The sequence below is a fragment of the Mobula birostris genome, chromosome 1, assembly GCF_030028105.1.
Source record: "Mobula birostris isolate sMobBir1 chromosome 1, sMobBir1.hap1, whole genome shotgun sequence".
Lineage (NCBI taxonomy): Eukaryota > Metazoa > Chordata > Chondrichthyes > Myliobatiformes > Myliobatidae > Mobula > Mobula birostris.
In genome coordinates this window covers 1,612,420-1,631,648 of record NC_092370.1, presented here as the reverse complement: position 1 = coordinate 1,631,648, position 19,229 = coordinate 1,612,420, and the positions used below count along the sequence as shown (strand labels likewise).

The following is a 19,229-nucleotide window of genomic DNA, read 5'->3' as shown; positions in this document are numbered from 1 at the left end:
TCCGACCATGTTCCACCGAGATACAACTGTGGTTGTTCCCGCCTGTGGCCATCGAACTTTGCAGCTCCACCCGTGTAGGGTCAGATACCCTCAGCCAATAGGCTGGTCCTGGACTTCTTTCAATCTGGCATAATTTGCATTTTGTTGTCTGATCGTTTGTAGTTGTTGTATGTCTATATTTTACGCTCTATTCTTGGTTGGTGTAGCTGTAACGAAACTCAATTTCCCTCGGGATTAATAACGTATCTCTATCACAATTCTGAGTAGACATAGAGATAGACATAGAGATAAACTCGGTGATGTGCGTCATCCGGTCGCCTATGGCCCCTAGTGCTGGAAGAACTAGATATTACAATTGGCAGGCTGTTGCCATCGGTCGAAAGACGCCAGGATGAAAATCTGTATAATCATTGTCGGTAGGAGCCAACGTGGCGAAGCTTGGTGTCGCTTTTCCTTCGATAGCTCAGTTGGTAGAGCGGAGGACTGTAGAGGAAATGGAGTCATCCTTAGGTCGCTGGTTCGAATCCGGCTCGAAGGATCGGGACTTCTTTTACTACGCGGATCATCAAGTCCCAACTACAGAGCTTCTCGGTGGCACAAGACTGCAGTCCGAATTGCTCCGACTCGTGACGGGATAGAATACAGAGGCATCTAATCACATAACAGGCAAGGCCAGCAGATCACTGGGTCACATTTCAGAGCGCTATGTCCTCACGCTTGCTGCTCTGACAGTACGACAACTCTCACTCGTCCTAAAGTAACACAAAGATAGAAATATTAGATTGGATATGATTAGATGATGAGGACACTCAGTCCTCGCTTACTGTAATTTTAAAATGCATGCATTAAAAATGATACCATGTTCCTCCGGTATGATATCACAGAAACACAAGACAGACCAAGACTATAAATGACAAAAAAACACATAATTCTACCGTTTAGTTATAACAGTGTAAAGCAATACCGTCAACTGACATCAAAGTTGCTGGTGAACGCAGCATGCAAGGCAGCATCTCCAGGAAGAGGTACAGTCGACGTTTCAGACCGAGACCCTTCGTCAGGACTATCTGAAGGAAGAGTTAGCAAGAGATTTGAAAGGGGGAGGGGGAGGGGGAGATCCAAAATGATAGGAGAAGACAGGAGGGGGAGGAATGTAGCCAAGAGCTGGACAGTTGATTGGCCAAAGGGATATGAAAGGATCATGGAACAGGTGGCCCAGGGAGAAGAAAAGGCGTGTGTGGCGGCGGGGCCAGGGGGAACCGAGAGGTTGGGCAGGGGGTATATCCAGAGGGACGGAGGGAGAAAAAGGACAGCGATAGAAAGAATGTGTGTATAAAAATAAATAACGGATTGGGTACGAGGGGGAGGTGGGGCATTAGCGGAAGTTAGAGAAGTCGATGTTCATGCCATCATGTTGGAGGCTACCCAGACGGAATATAAGGTGTTGTTCTTCCAACCTGAGTGTGGCTTCATCTTTACATTAGAGGAGGCCGTGGATAGACGTATCAGAATGGGAATGGGATGTGGAATTAAAAGGTGTGGCCACTGGGAGATCCTGCTTTCTCTAGCGGACGGAGCGTTGGTGTTCAGAAAAACGATCTCCCAGTCTGCGTCGGGTCTCGCCGATATATAGAAGGCCACATCGGGAGCACCGGACGCAGCATATCACCCCAGCCGACTCACATGTGAAGTGACGCCTCACCTGGAAGGACTGTCTGAGGCCCTGTATGGTGGTAAGGGAGGAAGTGTAAGGGTATGTGTAGCACTTGTTCCGCTTACAAGGATAAGTGACAGGAGGGAGATCAGTGGGGAGGGATGGGGGCGGGGGACGGTACGATGAATGGACAAGGGAGTCGCGTAGGGAGCGATCCCTGCCGACAGCACAGAGAGAGAGAGTGGGGGAGGGAAAGATGTGCTTAGTGGTGGGATCCCGTCGGAGGTGGCGGAAGTTACGGAGAATAATATGTTGGACCTGGAGGCTGGTGGGGTGGTGGGTGAGGACCAGAGGACTAATTCCGTTAGACGGAGCAGAGTGGTGGTAGAGGGGAACTGATTAGGTCTGGAATCCAAAAAGTAACGGAGAGCTTTGAGACCTTACCGATGGGGGATGGAAGTATATAGGGACTGGACATCCATGGTGAAAATAAAGCGGTGGGGGCCAGGGAACCTAACATCATCGAACAATTAAGAGCGTGAGAAGTGTCACGAACATAGGTAGGAAGGGATTGAAGAAGGCGGGATAAAACCGTGTCGAGGTATGCAGAAAGAAGTTCGGTGGGGCAGGAGCAAGCGGAGACAATAGGTCCACCAGGACAGACAGGTTTGTGGATCTTGGGTAGGAGGTAGAAATGGGAATTGCGAGGTGTGGGAACTATAAGGGTGGTAGCAGTTGATGGGAGATCCCCTGAGCGGATAAAGTCGGTGATAGTGTGGGAGACAATGGCCTGGTGCTCCTCAGTGGGGTCACGATCGAGGGTAAATAAGACGAGGTATCCGCGAGTTGTCGCTGTGCCTCGGTAAGGTAGAGGTCAGTACGCCAGACTACAACAGCACCCTCCTTATCGGCCGGTTTAATAGTAAGGTTAGGATTAGTGCGGAGGCAGGGGAGAGCAGAGCGTTCGGAACGAGTAAGGCTGGAATGGAAACAAGGTGCGGTGAAGTCGAGTCCGTTGATGTCCCGTCGGCAGTCAGCAATAATGAGATCCAGAGCAGGCAGAAGACCAGAGCGGGGTGTCCATGAAGAGGAGGAGAGTTGAAGACGGGAGAAGGGGTCATCGGTGGGTTGGAAGAGTCCTTGCCGAAGAAGTAGGCTCGGAGACGGAGACGGCGGAAGAAGAGTTGCGCATCATGGCGAACGCGGGCCTCGCTGAGCTGTGGGCGAAGGGGGACAAAGGTGAGGCCCTTACTGAGGACAGAGCGTTCTGCCTCAGACAGTTAAAGGTCGGAGGGGATGGTAAGACCCGGCACGGATGAGAGCTGAGATCAGAGGGTGGAGGAGGGAGGCTGGGGGTGTCAGTGGAGAGGGGAGGGTTGGGGTGAGAGGAAAATGGAGCCTCTGAAGGCCCAGGAGCTGACGGTGGGATCTGAGGGAGACGGGGTTGCAGAGTGATGGTGGGGGAAGTGGAGACGGGAGTCACAATAGCAGCACATAAAGACCCGGCCTGGAGTTTAAGACTGGAGTCGCAGTTGGTGATAGCGCAATCACTTTGAAGGTGTCCATGGTCGTTGGGGGAGTCCGTGTTTTGAATATGCCCTGAGGTGCTGGAGGCGGCGAGATCGATGGCAGCGGCCGCAATCTGAAGTTCATGCCTGCTAGCATCAGGGCCAGCAGGCTCTGGGGTCTGCAGATGTAATCAATACCGTAATTTGATAAGAACAGACCATGGTCACGGAAAAAAAGTCTCAAAGCCCCGATGGCCTCATTATCTCACGCAGACGGTAGAGGGAAGAAATTTCACCTGCCATGAGGATCGAGCGCCGCGAACTTGCCGATGCAGCGCCCTGGAAGCACTCGACGACAGTCCGACTCTGAGTCGGTCCGAAATCTTCGAGCCTCCGACCAGCGCTCCGACACCGAGCACCGAGCACCATCTCTGCCGAAGGCTTCACCCAAGCTCAGACCGCAAAGCAACAGGCAACGCCGAGGATTCGGAGAATTGTCCTCCGGAGATTTCGGTTCACACAGTAGCAGCGGCAGCGAAGCAGGCATTTCAGAAGTTTCACCAGATGTTCATCCGTGTTCTCATGTCTGCCTCCATCAAATGAGAATTGTGCAGGGCCTCCTACATGACAGGTAACAGATATTCATCACCGGAGAGGCCGCGCGTAGCAAGTGTACAGAGGAAGAGACCGACACAAAGGTCCAGATGGAACATCGGTAACCTCTTCGTTGGAAGACATTTAGCAATCAGGCTAGGTTGGGCGATTCCAAACTGCACGAGCAAGGGATGCCAGAATCTGAATTTCGGGGCATCGTTGGAGGGCACCGTTGAAAGCGAAGGCAGCTGACGACATTGTTAACGGACCTGTATCGTTTCCATATATCCGCTGAAGTGTAATTTGGCTCAACTAATGTGGCACAAGTCGGAAGAAAAATCTTCATATTTCTGCAAGAACTTTGAAGTGGGAGCTATGAAACAGAAGAGGCAGATGTGCATTAAGTGTACAGGAAAATGAAATTGGAGCGCCCTGCAGAAGCGAGTTCTTGGAACAGCTGGTTTGCAGTGTGCGCATGTCTGCAGTGTTTTGTCCCTTCTATCATCGTCCAGGAGAGAGGCAAATCGTCCAGTAATGATGAAATTCAATCATTGTGCTTTTCAGCTGATTTGTCATTTGGCTGTACCTTTCCAAAAGTGTCGGAAAATGCGTCCACGAAATAGACAGGAATGGCAGATCCGAGAATGCTCTCTTTGATAGCAGTGTAGATTTCGAGCGGAATGTTGAGTCGTAGATGGAGTTTTACAATCTGCCGGAAGAAATGGATGACGCGGCCATCTCCTTGTTTCACGAAGAAGTTCTGCTTGTGACACATGAGTTCCCGCCGGCCCGTAATAATACAAGAAAGGTGAATAGAAACATAGAAACATAGAAAATAGGTCCAGGAGTAGGCCATTTGGACCTTCGAGCCTGCTGCGCCATTCAGTATGATCATGGCTGATCATCCAACTCAGAACCCTGTACCTGCCGTCTTTCCATACCCACTGATCCCTTTAGCCACAAGGGCCATTTCTAACTCCCTCTTAAATATAGCCAGTAAACTGGCCTGAACAGTTTCCTGTGGCAGAGAATTCCACAGATTCACCACTCTCTGTGTGAAGAAGGTTTTCCTAATCTCGGTCCTAAAAGGCATCCCCTTTATCCTCAAACTGTGACCCCTCGTTCTGGGCTTCCTCAACATCGGGAACAATCTTCCTGCATCTAGCCTGTCCAATCCCTTTAGGATTTTATACGTTTCAATAAGATTGATTCCTGGGATGGCAGGACTTTCATATGATGAAAGACTGGATGAACTAGGCTTATACTCGTTGGAATTTAGAAGATTGAGGGGGGATCTGATTGAAACGTATAAAATCCTAAAGGGATTGGACAGGCTAGATGCAGGAAGATTGTTTCTGATGTTGGGGAAGTCCAGAACGAGGGGTCACAGTTTGAGGATAAAGGGGAAGCCTTTTAGAACCGAGATTAGGAAAAACTTCTTCACACAGAGTGGTGAATCTGTGGAATTCTCTGCCACAGGAAACAGTTGAGACCAGTTCATTGGCTATATTTAAGAGGGAGTTAGATATGGCCCTAGTGGCTAAAGGGATCAGGGGTTATGGAGGGAAGGCTGGTGCAGGGTTCTGAGTTGGATGATCAGCCATGATCATACTGAATGGCGGTGAAGGCTCGAAGGGCCGAATGGCCTACTCCTGCACATATTTTCTATGTTTCTATGTTTGCTATGTTTATATCCCCCCTCAATCTTCTAAATTCCAACAACTATAGGCCTAGTCGATCCAGTCTTTCATCATATGAAAGTCCTGCCATCCCAGGAATTAATCTGGGGAACGTTCTTTGTAATCGCTCTACGGCAAGAATCCCCTTCCTCAGATTAGGGGACCAAAACTGCACACAATACTCCAGGTGTGGTCTCACCTAGGCCTTGTAGAACAGCAGTAGTACCTCCCTGCTCCTGAACTCGAATCCTCTTGCTATGAATGCCAGCATGCCATTCGCCTTTTTCACTGCCTGCTGTACCTGCATGCCCAGTTTCAATGACTGGTGTATAATGGCACCCAGGTCTCGTTGCACCTTCCCTTTTCCTAATCGGCCATCATTCAGATAATAATCTGTTTTCCCGTTTTTGCCACCGAAGTGGATAACCTCACATTTATCCACATTAAATTGCATCTGCCATGAATTTGCCCACTCACCTAACCTATCCATGTCACCCTGCATCCTCTTAGCATCCTCCTCACAGCTAACACTGTCGCCCAGCTTCGTGTCATCCGCAAACTTGGAGATGCTGCATTTAATTCGCTCATCCAAGTCATTAATATATATTGTAAACAACTGGGGTCCCAGCATTGAGCCTTGCGGTACCCCACTAGTCACTGCCTGCCATTCTGAAAAGGTCCCGTTTATTCCCACTCTTAGCTTCCTGTCTGCCAACCAATTCTCTATCCACATCAATACCATACCCTCAATACCGTGTGCTTTAAGTTTGCACACTAATCTCCTGTGTGGGACCTTGTCAAAAGACTTTTGAATATCCAAATATACCACATCCACTGGTTCTCCCCTATCCACTCTACTAATTACATCATCAAAAAATTCTGAGATTCGTCAGACATGATTTTCCTTTCACAACCCCATGCTGACTTTGTCCGATGATTTCACCGCTTTCCAAATGTGCTGTTATCACATCTTTGAGAACTGACTCTAGCATTTTCCACACCACCGATGTTAGGCTAACCGGTCTATTATTCCCCGGTATCTGTGTCCCTCATTTTTTAAAACGCGGGATTACATTAGCCACCCTCCAATCCTCAGCAACTAGTCCAGAATCTGAAGAGCTTTGAAAAATTATCACTAATGCATCCACTATTTCTTGGGCTACTTCCTTAAGCACTCTGGGATACAGGCTATCTGACCCTGGGGATTTATCTGCCTTTAATCCCTTCAATTTACCTAACACCTCTTCCCTACTAACATGTATTTCGCTCAGTTCCTCCATCTCACTGGACCCTCTGTCCCCTACTATTTCTGGAAGATTATGTATGTCCTCCTTAGTGAAGACAGAACCAAAGTAATTATTCAATTGGTCTACCATATCCTTGCTCCCCATAATCAATTCACCTGTTTCTGTCGGTAGGGGACCTACATTTGTCTTCACCAATCTTTTTCTTTTCACATAGCTATAAACGCTTTTACAGTCAGTTTTTATGTTCCCTGCCAGCGTTCTCTCATAATCTTTTTTCCCTTTCCTTATTAAGCCCTTTGTCCTCCTCTGCTGGACTCTGAATTTCTCCCAGTCCTCAGGTGAGCCGCTTTTTCTGTCTAATTTGTATGTTTCTTCTTTGGAATTGATACTATCCCTAATTTTCCTTGTTAGCCACGGGTGCACTACTTTCCCTGATTTGTTCTTTTGCCAAACTGGGATGAACAATTGTTGTAGTTCATCCATGCGATCTTTAAATGCTTTCCATTGCATATCCGCCGTCAACCCTTTAAAAGACATTTGCCAGTCTATCTTAGCTAATTCATGTCTCATACCTTCAAGGTTACCCTTCTTTAAGTTCAGAACCTTAGTTTCTGAATTAGCTATGTCACTCTCCATCTCAATGATGAATTCCACCATATGATGGTCACTTTTATGCGGGAGGGTGCTAACTGTAGTGTTGCTGGTGATATGTGTGTGTTGACGGGCCAGATTTCAGCTCCGGTGAATATGCATGTTCACGGAGGCGACGCATTACACGGAATGTTTCGGTGTCTCTGTGAGGAAGTGATTGTACGCCGAATGATTGTCGCTACATTGAAGTGGAGATATCAATTCCAACTGCAATAACAATCGGTTGTAAAAATAGACAGAAGGATAATTCTTTTCATGCAGGAGAATGAATTGTCGTTCGGGGACATGAAAGGTGACAGTGGCAGAGAGCGACCGTATGTGTGTCTGAGTGGTTGGTTGATGATTGAGTGAGTGAGTCTGTCTGTGAGCTGCTCATTGTGCAACGGTGAGCAGTGACAGGCATGCAATGGTGCTTGTGGCGCTGAGCAAATTACAGGAGGTGTCTCGGATGTGCTGGGGAATTAGCTCAAATGGTAGAGCGCTCGCTTAGCATGCGAGAGGTAGCGAGATCGATGCTCGCATTCTCCATTGACGTTTTGTATTCAGAGATACTCGTCTAATCAAGTTGCTCTGAAGTTTGGAATGTACAGAATATAGGGGTGGCCGAGAGGGAGAGGAACGTGTCTCAGTGAAAGGAAAGGGGAAAATCTGCTGCGTTGAATGCAGATACGAGGAACAGCCAGCTGGCAGCTGATGTTTCAGTAATGTATGAGTAGCAGGCGACCATTCAGACAGAAATCAGTTAAGTGGTCGAAAGGAATTTTCTCTGGATTCTGGGCGAAATGAGAAAGCTGAGTAGCCTTTGATTTTGACAAGCATAAGAAGATCAAAGAGCTGTGTTGGAGACGCACCGAGAATGGTGATAAGCTCGGTGATGTGCGTCATCCGGTCGCCTGTGGCCCCTAGTGCTGGAAGGACTAGATATTACAATTGGCAGGCTGTTGCCATCGGTCGAAAGACACCAGGATGAAAATCTGTTTAATCATTGCCGGTAGGAGCCAACGTGGCGAAGTTTGGTGACGCTTGTCCTTCGATAGCTCAGTTGGTAGAGCGGAGGACTGTAGAGGAAATGGAGTCATCCTTAGGTCGCAGGTTCGAATCCGCCTCGAAGGATCGGGACTTCTTTTACTACGCGGATTATCAATTCCGTACTACAGAGCCTCTCGGTGTCACAAGACTGCAGTCCGAATTGCTCTGACTCGTGACGGGATAGAATACAGAGGCATCTAATCACATAACAGGCAAGGGCAGCAGATCACTGGATCACATTTCAGAGCGCTATGTCCTCACGCTTGTTGCTCTGACAGTATGACAATTCTCACTCGTCCTAAAGTAACACAAAGATAGAAATATTAGATTGGATATGATTAGATGATGTGGACACTCAGTCCTCGTTTACTGTAATTTTAAAATGCATGCGTTAAAAAATGATACAATGTCCCTCCGGTATGATATCACAGAAACACAAGACAGACCAAGACTAAAACTGACAAAAAACACATAATTCTACCGTATAGTTGCAACAGTGCAAAGCAATACAGTAATTTGATAAGAGCAGACCATCGGCACGGGAAAGAATTCTCAAAGCCCCGATGGCCTCATCAACTCACGCAGACGGTAGAAGGAAGAAACTCCCCCTGCCATGAGTTTCCAGCGCCTCGAACTTGCCGATGCAGCGTCCGCGAAGCACCCGACCACAGTCCAACTCTGAGTCCGTCCGAAAACTCTCAGCCTCCGAGCAGCGCTCCCACACCGAGCACCGAGCAACCTCTCTGCCGAACGTTTCCACCCGGGCCCCGGCCACCAAGCAACAGGCAAAGCCGAGGATTCGGGGCAATCCCCTCCGGAGATTTTCGATCACACAGTAGCAGCGGCAGCGAAGAAGGAATATCAGAAGTTTCACCAGATGTTCCTCCGTGCTCTCACGTCTGCCTTCATCAAATCAGAATTGTGCACGGCCTCCTACTTGACAGAGAACAGATATGCATCACCGGAGCAAGTGTACAGAGGAAGAGACCGACACAAAGGCTCAGATGGAACATCGGTAACCTCTTCGTTGGAAGACATTTAGCCATCAGTCTAGGTTGAGCGATTCCAAACTGCACGAGCAAGGGATGCCAGAATCTGGATTTCGGCGTATCGTTGGAGGGCACCGTTGAAAGCGAATGCAGCTGACGACATTGCTATCGGCCTTATGTCGTTTCCATATATCCGCTGAGGTGCACATCGGCTCATCTGTATGGTGGCACAAGGCGGGTGAAAAATCTTCAAATTTCTGCAAGAAGAGGCAGATGTGCATTAAGTGTACAGGAGCATGAAATTGGAGCGTCCTGCACAAGCGAGCTCTTGGAACAGCAGGTTTGCAGTGTGCGGATGTCTGCAGTGTGTTGTCCCTCCTATCATCGACCCGGAGAGAGGCAAATCGTCTACTGATGATGGAATTCAGTCATTCAGCTGATTTGACTTTTATCTGTAGTTTTCCAAAAGTATCGGAGAATGCGGCAACGAAATAGACAGGAATGGCAGGTCCGAGAATGCTCTCTTCGATAGCAGGGTAGATTTCCAGCAGAATGTTGAGTCGGTGATGGAGTCTTACAATCTGCCAGAAGAAATGGATGAAGCGGCCAACTCCTTGGTTCATGAAGATGTTCTGCCTCTGACACATGAGGTCCCGCCGACGCGTAATAGTACAGGAAAGTGAATTGGAAAGGTTGCTAACTGTGGTGTTGTTGGTGATATGTGTGTTTTGACGGGCCAGATTTCAAAAGAGGCGAATACGCATGTTCACGGACGCGACTCATTACACGGTAGGTCACGGTGTCTCTGTGATGAAGTGATTGTACGCCGAATGTTTGTCACTACATTGAAGTAGAGATATCAATTCCAACTGCAATAACAATCGGTTGTAAAAATAGACAGAAGGATAGTTCTTTGCATGCGGAAGAATGAATTGTCGTTTGGGGACATGAAAGGTGACAGTGGCAGAGAGCAACCTTATGTGTGCCTGAGTGGTTGGTTGATGAATGAGTGAGCGTGTCTGTGTGTGAGCTGATGATTGTGCAACGGTGAGCACTGGCAGGCATTCAATGGTGCTTGTGGCGCAGAGCATATTACAGGAGGTAACTCGGATGTGCTGGGGAATTAGCTCAAATGGTAGAGCGCTCGCTTAGCATGAGAGAGGTAGCGAGATCGATGCTCACATTCTCCATTGACGTTTTGTATTCACAGGCACTCGTCTCATCAAGTTGCTCTGAAGTTTGGAATGCACAAAATATAGGGGTAGCGGAGAGGAACATGAACGTGTCTCAATCAAAGGAAAGTGGGAGAGGTTGTAGGTCTGCTGCGTTAAAGGCAGATACGATGAAAAGCTAGCTGGCAGCTGGTGTTTCAGTAATGCATGAGCTGCAGGCGACCATTCAGGCAGAAATCGGTTCAGTGGTCAAAAGGAAATTGCCCAGGACACTGGGCGAAATCAGAAAGCTGAGTAGCCTTTGGTTTTGTCAAGCAAAGAGGATCAAAGAACTGTGTTGGAGTCGCACCGAGCTGGAAAGGACTAGATATTACAATTGGCAGGCTGTTGCCATCGGTCGACAGACACCAGGATGAAAATCTGTATAATCATTGTCGGTAGGAGCCAACGTGGCGAAACTCGGTGTCGCTTGTCCTTCGATAGCTCAGTTGGTAGAGCGGAGGACTGTAGAGGAAATGGAGTCATCCTTAGGTCGCTGGTTCGAATCCGGCTCGAAGGATCGAGACTTCTTTTACTACGCCGATCATCAATTCCGTACTACAGAGCTTCTCGGTGGCACAAGACTGCAGTCCGAATTGCTTCGACTCGTGACGGGATAGAATACAGAAGCATCTTATCACATAACAGGCAAGGCCAGTAGATCACTGGGTCACATTTCAGAGCGCTATGTCCTCACGCTTGCTGCTCTGACAGTACGACAACTCTCACTCGTCCTAAGGTAACACAAAGATAGAAATATTAAATTGGATATGGTTAGATGATGAGGACACTCAGTCCTTGTTTACTGCAATTTTAAAATGCATGCGTTAAAAAATGATACCATGTTCCTCCGGTATGATATCACAGAAACACAAGACAGACTTGAACATCAGTCACTGAAAGTAAGCATGCAAGTACAGTAGGCAGTGAAGAATTGAGTATAAGAGCAATGAGGTCCTTCTGCAGCTGTACAGGGCCCTGAGCACTGTGCGCAGTTTTGGTCTCCAAATTTGAGGAAGGACATTCTTGCTATTGAGGGAGTGCAGCGTAGGTTCACAAGGCTAATTTCCGGGATGGCGGGACTGTCATATGTCGAAAGATTAGAGTGACTGGGCTTGTATTTTCTGGAATTTAGAAGGCTTAGAGGGGATCTTATTGAAACATAGATAGATAGATAGATAGATATACTTTATTAATCCCGAGGGAGATTTGGTTTCGTTACAGCCGCACCAACCAAGAATAGAGCGTAAATATAGCAATACAAAAAACCCCAACAATCAAACACCAAAATGCAAACTATGCCAGATGGAAAGTAAGTCCAGGACCAGTCTATTGGCTCAGGGTGCCTGACCCTCCACGGGAGGAGCTGCACGTTCGATGCCCACAGGCAGGAACGACCTCCCGTGCCGCCAAGTGTTGTATCACGGTGGAATGTGGCCGAAGTCCAACAGTAAAAAGTTCAATATCCAGTCTGCAAACACGTTCCTCGATCAAATATATCCCTGATTGTACCATCTGTTGTTAACCAGATCAGTAAGCACCGAACACCTTTATGCTCACCGCTCTCAGTGCACTTCCGGTCAGCCGGAACGGTATTAAACACCGAAATCCTCTTCTCCAAAAGTCTCTGGTGGCTCGACCCGTTCCTCTTTCCTCGGCTTTGTGACACCCTCTGTGTGTTTTCCTCCGGATTTCCGCAGGGGTGTCCACCGCTCTGTTCGCTAAGCCGGCCGGTATGTGCTGGTCCGTGGAATACACAATGTGACCTTGCTTCCGTCCCGCGTGTCGGGATGTAACCATTTCCAGCGCTAAAGAAAACCGAAATAAAACTCTCTCTATCAGCATGTTAGAGAGGGTGCAGCATCGACGTGTTACCGTGAGGAAGAAAAATACAAAAAATAGCGTAAATTAAAAAGTAAAGAAGAAAGTAAGTAAAAATAGACCCGAACGGCCGTACCAGGCTGCATGCACGACCGGCGCATGCGCACTAACGATATAAGATTATTAAGGGGTGGACACGGTGAAGGAAGGAAGCATTTTCCCGCTGATGGGTGAGTCCAGAACCAGAGGCCACATTTTAAGAATAAGCGGTGGGCCATTTAGAACGGAGTTGAGGAAGAACTTTTTCACCCAGAGAGCGGTAGACATATGGAATGCTCTGCCCCAGAAGGCTGTGGAGGCCAAGTCTCTGGATGCTTTCAAGAAAGAGATGGATAGAGCTCGTAAAGACAGCGGAATCAAAGGTTATGGGGATAAGGCAGGAAGTGGATGCAGATTGTGGATGATCAGCCATGATCACAGTGAATGGCGGTGCTGGCTCGGAGGGCCGAATGGCCTACTTCTGCACCTATTATCTATTGCCCATTGTCTATTGACCCAGACTAAAACTAACAAAAAACACATAATTCTACCAAATAGTTACAACAGTGCAAAGCAATACCGTAATTTGATAAGAGCAGACCATGGGAACGAAAAAAAAGTTTCAAAGACCTGATAGCCTCATCATCTCACGCAGACGGTAGAAGGAAGAAACTCCCCCTGCCATGAGATTCCAGCGCCGCGAACTTGCCAATGCAGCGTCCTGGAAGCACCCGACCACAGTCCGATTCTGAGTCCGTCCGAAAGCTTCGAGCCTCCGACAAGCCCTCGGACACCGAGCACCGAGCACCATCTCTGCCGACCGCATCGACGCAGGCCCCGGCCGCCAAGCAGCAGGGAAAGACGAGGATACGGGGCATTCCCTTCCGGAGATTTCCGATCACACAGTAGCAGCGGCAGCGAAGCTGGCATTTCAGAAGTTTCACCAGATGTTCCTGCGTGCCCTCACGTCTGCCTCCATCAAATCAGAATTGTGCACGGCCTCCTACTTGACAGATAACAGATATGCATCACTGGTGAGGCCGCGCGTAGCAAGTGTACGGAGGAAGAGACCGACACAAAGGCCCGGATGGAAAATCGGTCACCTCTTCGTTGGAAGACATTTAGCAATCAGTGTAGGTTGAGCGATTCCAAACTGAACAAGCAAGGGAGGCCAGAATCTGAATTCCGGCGCATCGTTGGAGGGCACCGTTGAAAGCGAAGGCAGCTGACGACATTGTTATCGGCCTTATGTCGTTTCGATATATACGCTGAGGTGCACATCGGCTCATCTGTGTGGTGGCACAAGTCGGGTGAAAAATCTTCATATTTCTGCAAGAGCTTTGAAGTGGGAGCTGTGAAACAGAAGAGGGAGATGTGCATTAAGCTTACAAGAGCATGAAATTGGAGCGCCTTGCACAAGCGAACACTTGGAAGAGCAGGTTTGCAGTGTGCGTATGTCTGCAGTGCGTTGTTCCCCCTATCATCGTCCAGGAGAGAGGCAAATCGTCGAGTGATGATGGAATTCAATCATTGAGCTTTTCAGCCGATTTGTCATTTGGTTGTACTTTTCCAAAAGTGTCGGAGAATACGGCAACGAAATAGACAGGAATAGCAGATCCGAGAATGCTCACTTTGATAGCAGTGTAGAATTCCAGGAGAATGTTGTGTCGTTGATGCAGTTTTACAATCTCCTAGAAGAAATGGAATTGCGGCCATTGCCTTGGTTCATGAAAATGTTCTGCTTCTGACACACGAGTTCCCTCCGTGGCGTAATAATACAGGAAAGGTGAATGCGGGAAGGTTGCTAACAGTGGTGCTGTTGGTGATATGTTGGTGTTGAGGGGCCTGATTTCAGCTGAGGGGCATCTGCATGTTCACAGAAGCGACGCTTTGCACGGTATGTTTCGGTGCCTCCATGAAGAAGTGATATTACGCCGAATTTTTGTCGCTACTTTGAAGTCTAGATATCTGTTATAGTTCGGTCCGTGATGTCCATATTCCGGTTCCCGGTCCGGTTCATCGACCCTTGCTCCAGGTTTCCTTTCTACCCTGTTTCTGTCCTTGTTCAGCTAATTGAGGCAGCTGATTCTCGTTGGGGCTGGCTGCATTAATACCTTCAGAGACCAGGGCGTGTTTGCTGGATTGTTCTTGTCCTAACACCTTGTATCCCCTCCACTGCCTTCTGTTTCCTCTGTTGAAGCCCTGCCCTGTCTTGCTGGAAACACTCGTCTTGCCTTGCTGGAAACGCTCGCCTTGTCTTGCTGGAAACTCTCACCTTTCTTGCTGGAAACGCTCGCCTTGTCTTGCTGGAAACTCTCACCTTTCTTGCTGGAAACGCTCGCCTTGTCTTGCTGGAAACCCTCGCCTCGTCATGCCTGCAGTCTTACACTTCTTAAGCAAAGAAGATCAAAGAGCTGTGTCGAAGTCGCACCGAGAATGGTGATAAGTTTGGTGATGTGCGTCATCCGGTCGCCTGTGGCCCCTAGTGCTGGAAGGACTAGATATAACATTTGGCAGGCTGTTGACTGGGTCGAGAGACACCAGGATGAAAATCTGCATAATCATTGTCGGTAGGAGCCAACGTGGCGAAGCTTGGTGTCGCTTTTCCTTCGATAGCTCAGTTGGTAGAGCGGAGGACTGTAGAGGAAATGGAGTCATCCTTAGGTCGCAGGTTCGAATCCGGCTCGAAGGATCGGGACTTCTTTTACTACGCGGATCATCAAGTCCGTACTACAGAGCTTCTCGGTGGCACAAGACTGCAGTCCGAATTGCTCCGACTCGTGACGGGATAGAATACAGAGGCATCTAATCTCATTACAGGCAAGGCCAGCAGATCACTGAGTCACCGTTCAGAGCACTATGTCCTCACGCTTGCTGCTCTGACAGTACGATAACTCTCACTCGTCCTAAAGTAACACAAAGATAGAAATATTAGATTAGATTAGATTAGATGATGAGGACACTCAGTCCTCGTTTACTGTAATTTTAAAATGCATGCGTTTAAAAATGATACCATGCTCCTCCGGTAAGATATCACAGAAACACAAGACAGACCAAGACTAAAACTGCCAAAAACCACATAATTCTACCGTTTAGTTATAACAGTGTAAAACAATACCGTCAACTGACATCAAAGTTGCTGGTGAACGCAGCATGCAAGGCAGCATCTCCAGGAAGAGGTACAGTCGACGTTTCAGGCCGAGACCCTTCATCAGGACTAACTGAAGGAAGAGTTAGCAAGAGATTTGAAAGTGGGAGGGGGAGGGGGAGATCCAAAATGATAGGAGAAGACAGGAGGGGGAGAAATGTAGCCAAGAGCTGGACAGTTGATTGGCCAAAGGGATATGAAAGGATCATGGAACAGGTGGCCCAGGGAGAAGGAAAAGGCGTGTGTGGCGGGGGGGGGGGGAACCGAGAGGATGGGCAAGGGGTATAGTCAGAGGGACAGAACGAGAAAAAGGAGAGCGATAGAAAGAATGTGTGTATAAAAATAAATAACGGATGGGGTACGAGGGGGAGGTGGGGCATTAGCAGAAGTTAGAGAAGTCAATGTTCATGCCATCAGGTTGGAGGCTACCCAGACGGAATATAAGGTGTTGTTCCTCCAACCTGAGTGTGGCTTCATCTTTACATTAGACGAGTCCGTGGATAGACATATCAGAATGGGAATGGGATGTGGAATTAAAATGTGTGGCCACTGGGAGATCCTGCTTTCTCTGGCGGACGGAGCATTGGTGTTCAGAAAAACGATCTCCCAGTCTGCGTCGGGTCTCGCCGAGATATAGAAGGCCACAGCGGGAGCACCGGACGCAGCATATCACCCCAGCCGACTCACATGTGAAGTGTTGCCTCACCTGGAAGGACTGTCTGAGGCCCTGTATGGTGGTAAGGGAGGAAGTGTAAAGGTATGTGTAGCACTTGTTCCCCTTACAAGAATAAGTGCCAGGAGGGGGATCAGTGGGGAGGGATTGGGGCAAGGGGCGGTACGACAAATGGACAAGGGAGTCGCGTAGGGAGCGATCCCTGCCGAAAGCAGAGAGAGAGAGTGGGGGAGGGAAAGATGTGCTTAGTGGTGGGATCCCGTTGGAGGTGGCGGAAGTTACGGAGAATAATATGTTGGACCTGGAGGCTGGTGGGGTGGTGGGTGAGGACCAGAGGACTAATTCTGTTAGACGGAGCAGAGTGGTGGTAGAGGGGAACTGATTAGGTCTGGAATCCAAAAAGTAGCGGAGAGCTTTGAGACCTTACTGATGGGGGATGGAAGTATATAGGGACTGGACATCCATGGTGAAAATAAAGCGGTGGGGGCCAGGGAACCTAAAATCATCCAACAGTTTAAGAGCGTGAGAAGCGTCACGTACATAGGTAGGAAGGGATTGAAGAAGGGGGGATAAAACCGTGTCGAGGTATGCAGAAAGAAGTTCGGTGGGGCAGGAGCAAGCTGAGACAATAGGTCTACCTGGACAGACAGGTTTGTGGATCTTGAGTAGGAGGTAGAAACGGGAACTGCGGGGTGTGGGAACTATGAGGTTGGTAGCAGTTGATGGGAGATCCCCTGAGCGGATAAAGTCGGTGATAGTGTGGGAGACAATGGCCTGGTGCTCCTTAGTGGGGTCACAAGCGAGGGTAAATAAGAGGAGGTATCCGCGAGTTGTCGCTGTGCCTCGGTAAGGTAGAGGTCAGTACGCCAGACTACAACAGCAACCCCCTTATCGGCCGGTTTAATAGTAAGGTTAGGATTAGTGCGGAGGCAGGGGAGAGCAGAGCGTTCGGAACGAGTAAGGCTGGAATGGGAACAAGGTGCGGTGAAGTCGAGACCGTTGATTTCCCGTCGGCAGTCAGCAATAAAGAGATCCAGAGCAGGCAGAAGACCAGAGCGGGGTGTCCATGAAGAGGAGGAAAGTTGAAGACGGGAGAAGGGGTCATCGGTGGGGATGGAAGAGTCCTTGCCGAAGAAGTAGGCTCGGAGACGGAGACAGCGGAAGAAGAGTTTCGCATCATGGCGAACGCGGAACTCGCTGAGGTGTGGGCGAATGGGGACAAAGGTGAGGCCCTTACTGAGGACAGAGCGTTCTGCCTCAGACAGTTAAAGGTCGGAGGGGATGGTAAAGACCCGGCACGGATGAGAGCTGGGATCAGAGGGGGGAGGGGGTAGGCTGGGGGGGGGAGTCAGTGGAGAAGGGAGGGTTGGGGTGAGAGGAAAATGGAGCCTCTGAGGGCCCAGGAGCTAACGGTGGGATCTGAGGTAGACGGGGTTGCAGAGTGATGGTGGGGGAAGGGAGACGGGAGTCACAATAGCAACACATAAAGACCCGGCCTGGAGTTCAAGACTGGAGTCGCAGTTGGTGGTAGCGCAATCACTTTGAAGGTGTCCATGGTCGTTGGGGAAGTCCGGGTTTTGGATATGCCCTGAGGTGTTGGAGCCAGCGAGATCGATGGCAGCGGCTGCAATCTGAAGTTCATGCCTGCTAGCTTCAGGGCCGGCAGGCTCTGGGGTCTGCAGATGTAATCAATACCGTAATTTGATAAGAGCAGACCATGAGCACGGAAAAAAAGTCTCAAAGCCCCGATGGCCTCATTATCTCACGCAGACAGTAGAAGGAAGAAACTCCGCCTGCCATGAGGATCGAGCGCCGCGAACTTCCCGATGCAGCGCCCTGGAAGCACCCGACGACAGTTTGACTCTGAGTCGGTCCGAAATCTTCGAGCCTCCGACCAGCGCTCCGACACCGAGCACCGAGCATCATCTCTGCCGAAGGCTTCACCCAAGCCCAGACTGCCAAGCAACAGGCAAAGCCGAGGATTCGATAAATTCCCCTCCGGAGATTTCGGTTCACACAGTAGCAGCGGCAGCGAAGCAGGCATTTCAGAAGTTTCACTAGATGTTCCTCCGTGTTCTCATGTCTGCCTCCATCAAATCAGAATTGTGCAGGGCCTCCTACATGAGAGGTAACAGATATTCATCACCGGAGAGGCCGCGCGTGGCAAGTGTACAGAGGAAGAGACCGACACAAAGGCCCAGATGGAACATCGGTAACCTCTTCGTTGGAAGACATTTAGCAATCAGGCTAGGTTGGGCGATTCCAAACTGCACAAGCAAGGGATGCCAGAATCTGAATTTCGGCGCATCGTTGGAGGGCACCGTTGAAAGCGAAGGCAGCTGACGACATTGTTAACGGACCTGTGCCGTTTCCATATATCCGCTGAAGTGTAATTTGGCTCAACTAATGTGGTGGCACAAGTCGGAAGAAAAATTTGCATATTTCTGCAAGAGCTTTGAAGTGGGAGCTGTGAAACAGAAGAGGGAGATGTGCATTAAGCTTACAAGAGCATGAAATTGGAGCGCCTTGCACAAGCGAACACTTGGAAGAGCAGGTTTGCAGTGTGCGTATGTCTGCAGTGTTTTGTCCCTTCTATCATCGTCCAGGAGAGAGGCAAATCGTCCAGTAATGATGAAATTCAATCATTGTGCTTTTCAGCTGATTTGTCATTTGGCTGTACCTTTCCAAAAGTGTCGGAAAATGCGTCCACGAAATAGACAGGAATGGCAGATCCGAGAATGCTCTCTTTGATAGCAGTGTAGATTTCGAGCGGAATGTTGAGTCGTAGATGGAGTTTTACAATCTGCCGGAAGAAATGGAGGACGCGGCCATCTCCTTGTTTCATGAAGAAGTTCTGCTTGTGACACATGAGTTCCCGCCGGCCCGTAATAATACAGGAAAGGTGAATAGAAACATAGAAACATAGAAAATAGGTCCAGGAGTAGGCCATTCGGCCCTTCGAGCCTGCTCCGCCATTCAGTATGAT

At 49.0% G+C, this 19,229-nt stretch overlaps 4 non-coding genes across 4 annotated transcripts; all 4 read left to right on the top strand.

Annotated features, from left to right (window-relative positions):
• Positions 1 to 452: 452 nt before the first annotated feature.
• Positions 453 to 538, top strand: trnay-gua (transfer RNA tyrosine (anticodon GUA)). Its single transcript is given in 2 exon segments — positions 453 to 489; positions 503 to 538. It is a non-coding gene; the product is annotated as a tRNA-Tyr (tRNA).
• Positions 539 to 7,788: 7,250 nt separating this feature from the next.
• trnaa-agc (transfer RNA alanine (anticodon AGC)) lies at positions 7,789 to 7,861 on the top strand. Its single transcript has one exon. It is a non-coding gene; the product is annotated as a tRNA-Ala (tRNA).
• Positions 7,862 to 10,996: 3,135 nt separating this feature from the next.
• On the top strand, positions 10,997 to 11,082 carry trnay-gua (transfer RNA tyrosine (anticodon GUA)). Its single transcript is given in 2 exon segments — positions 10,997 to 11,033; positions 11,047 to 11,082. It is a non-coding gene; the product is annotated as a tRNA-Tyr (tRNA).
• Positions 11,083 to 15,028: 3,946 nt separating this feature from the next.
• trnay-gua (transfer RNA tyrosine (anticodon GUA)) lies at positions 15,029 to 15,114 on the top strand. Its single transcript is given in 2 exon segments — positions 15,029 to 15,065; positions 15,079 to 15,114. It is a non-coding gene; the product is annotated as a tRNA-Tyr (tRNA).
• The last annotated feature ends 4,115 nt before the right edge of the window (positions 15,115 to 19,229 follow it).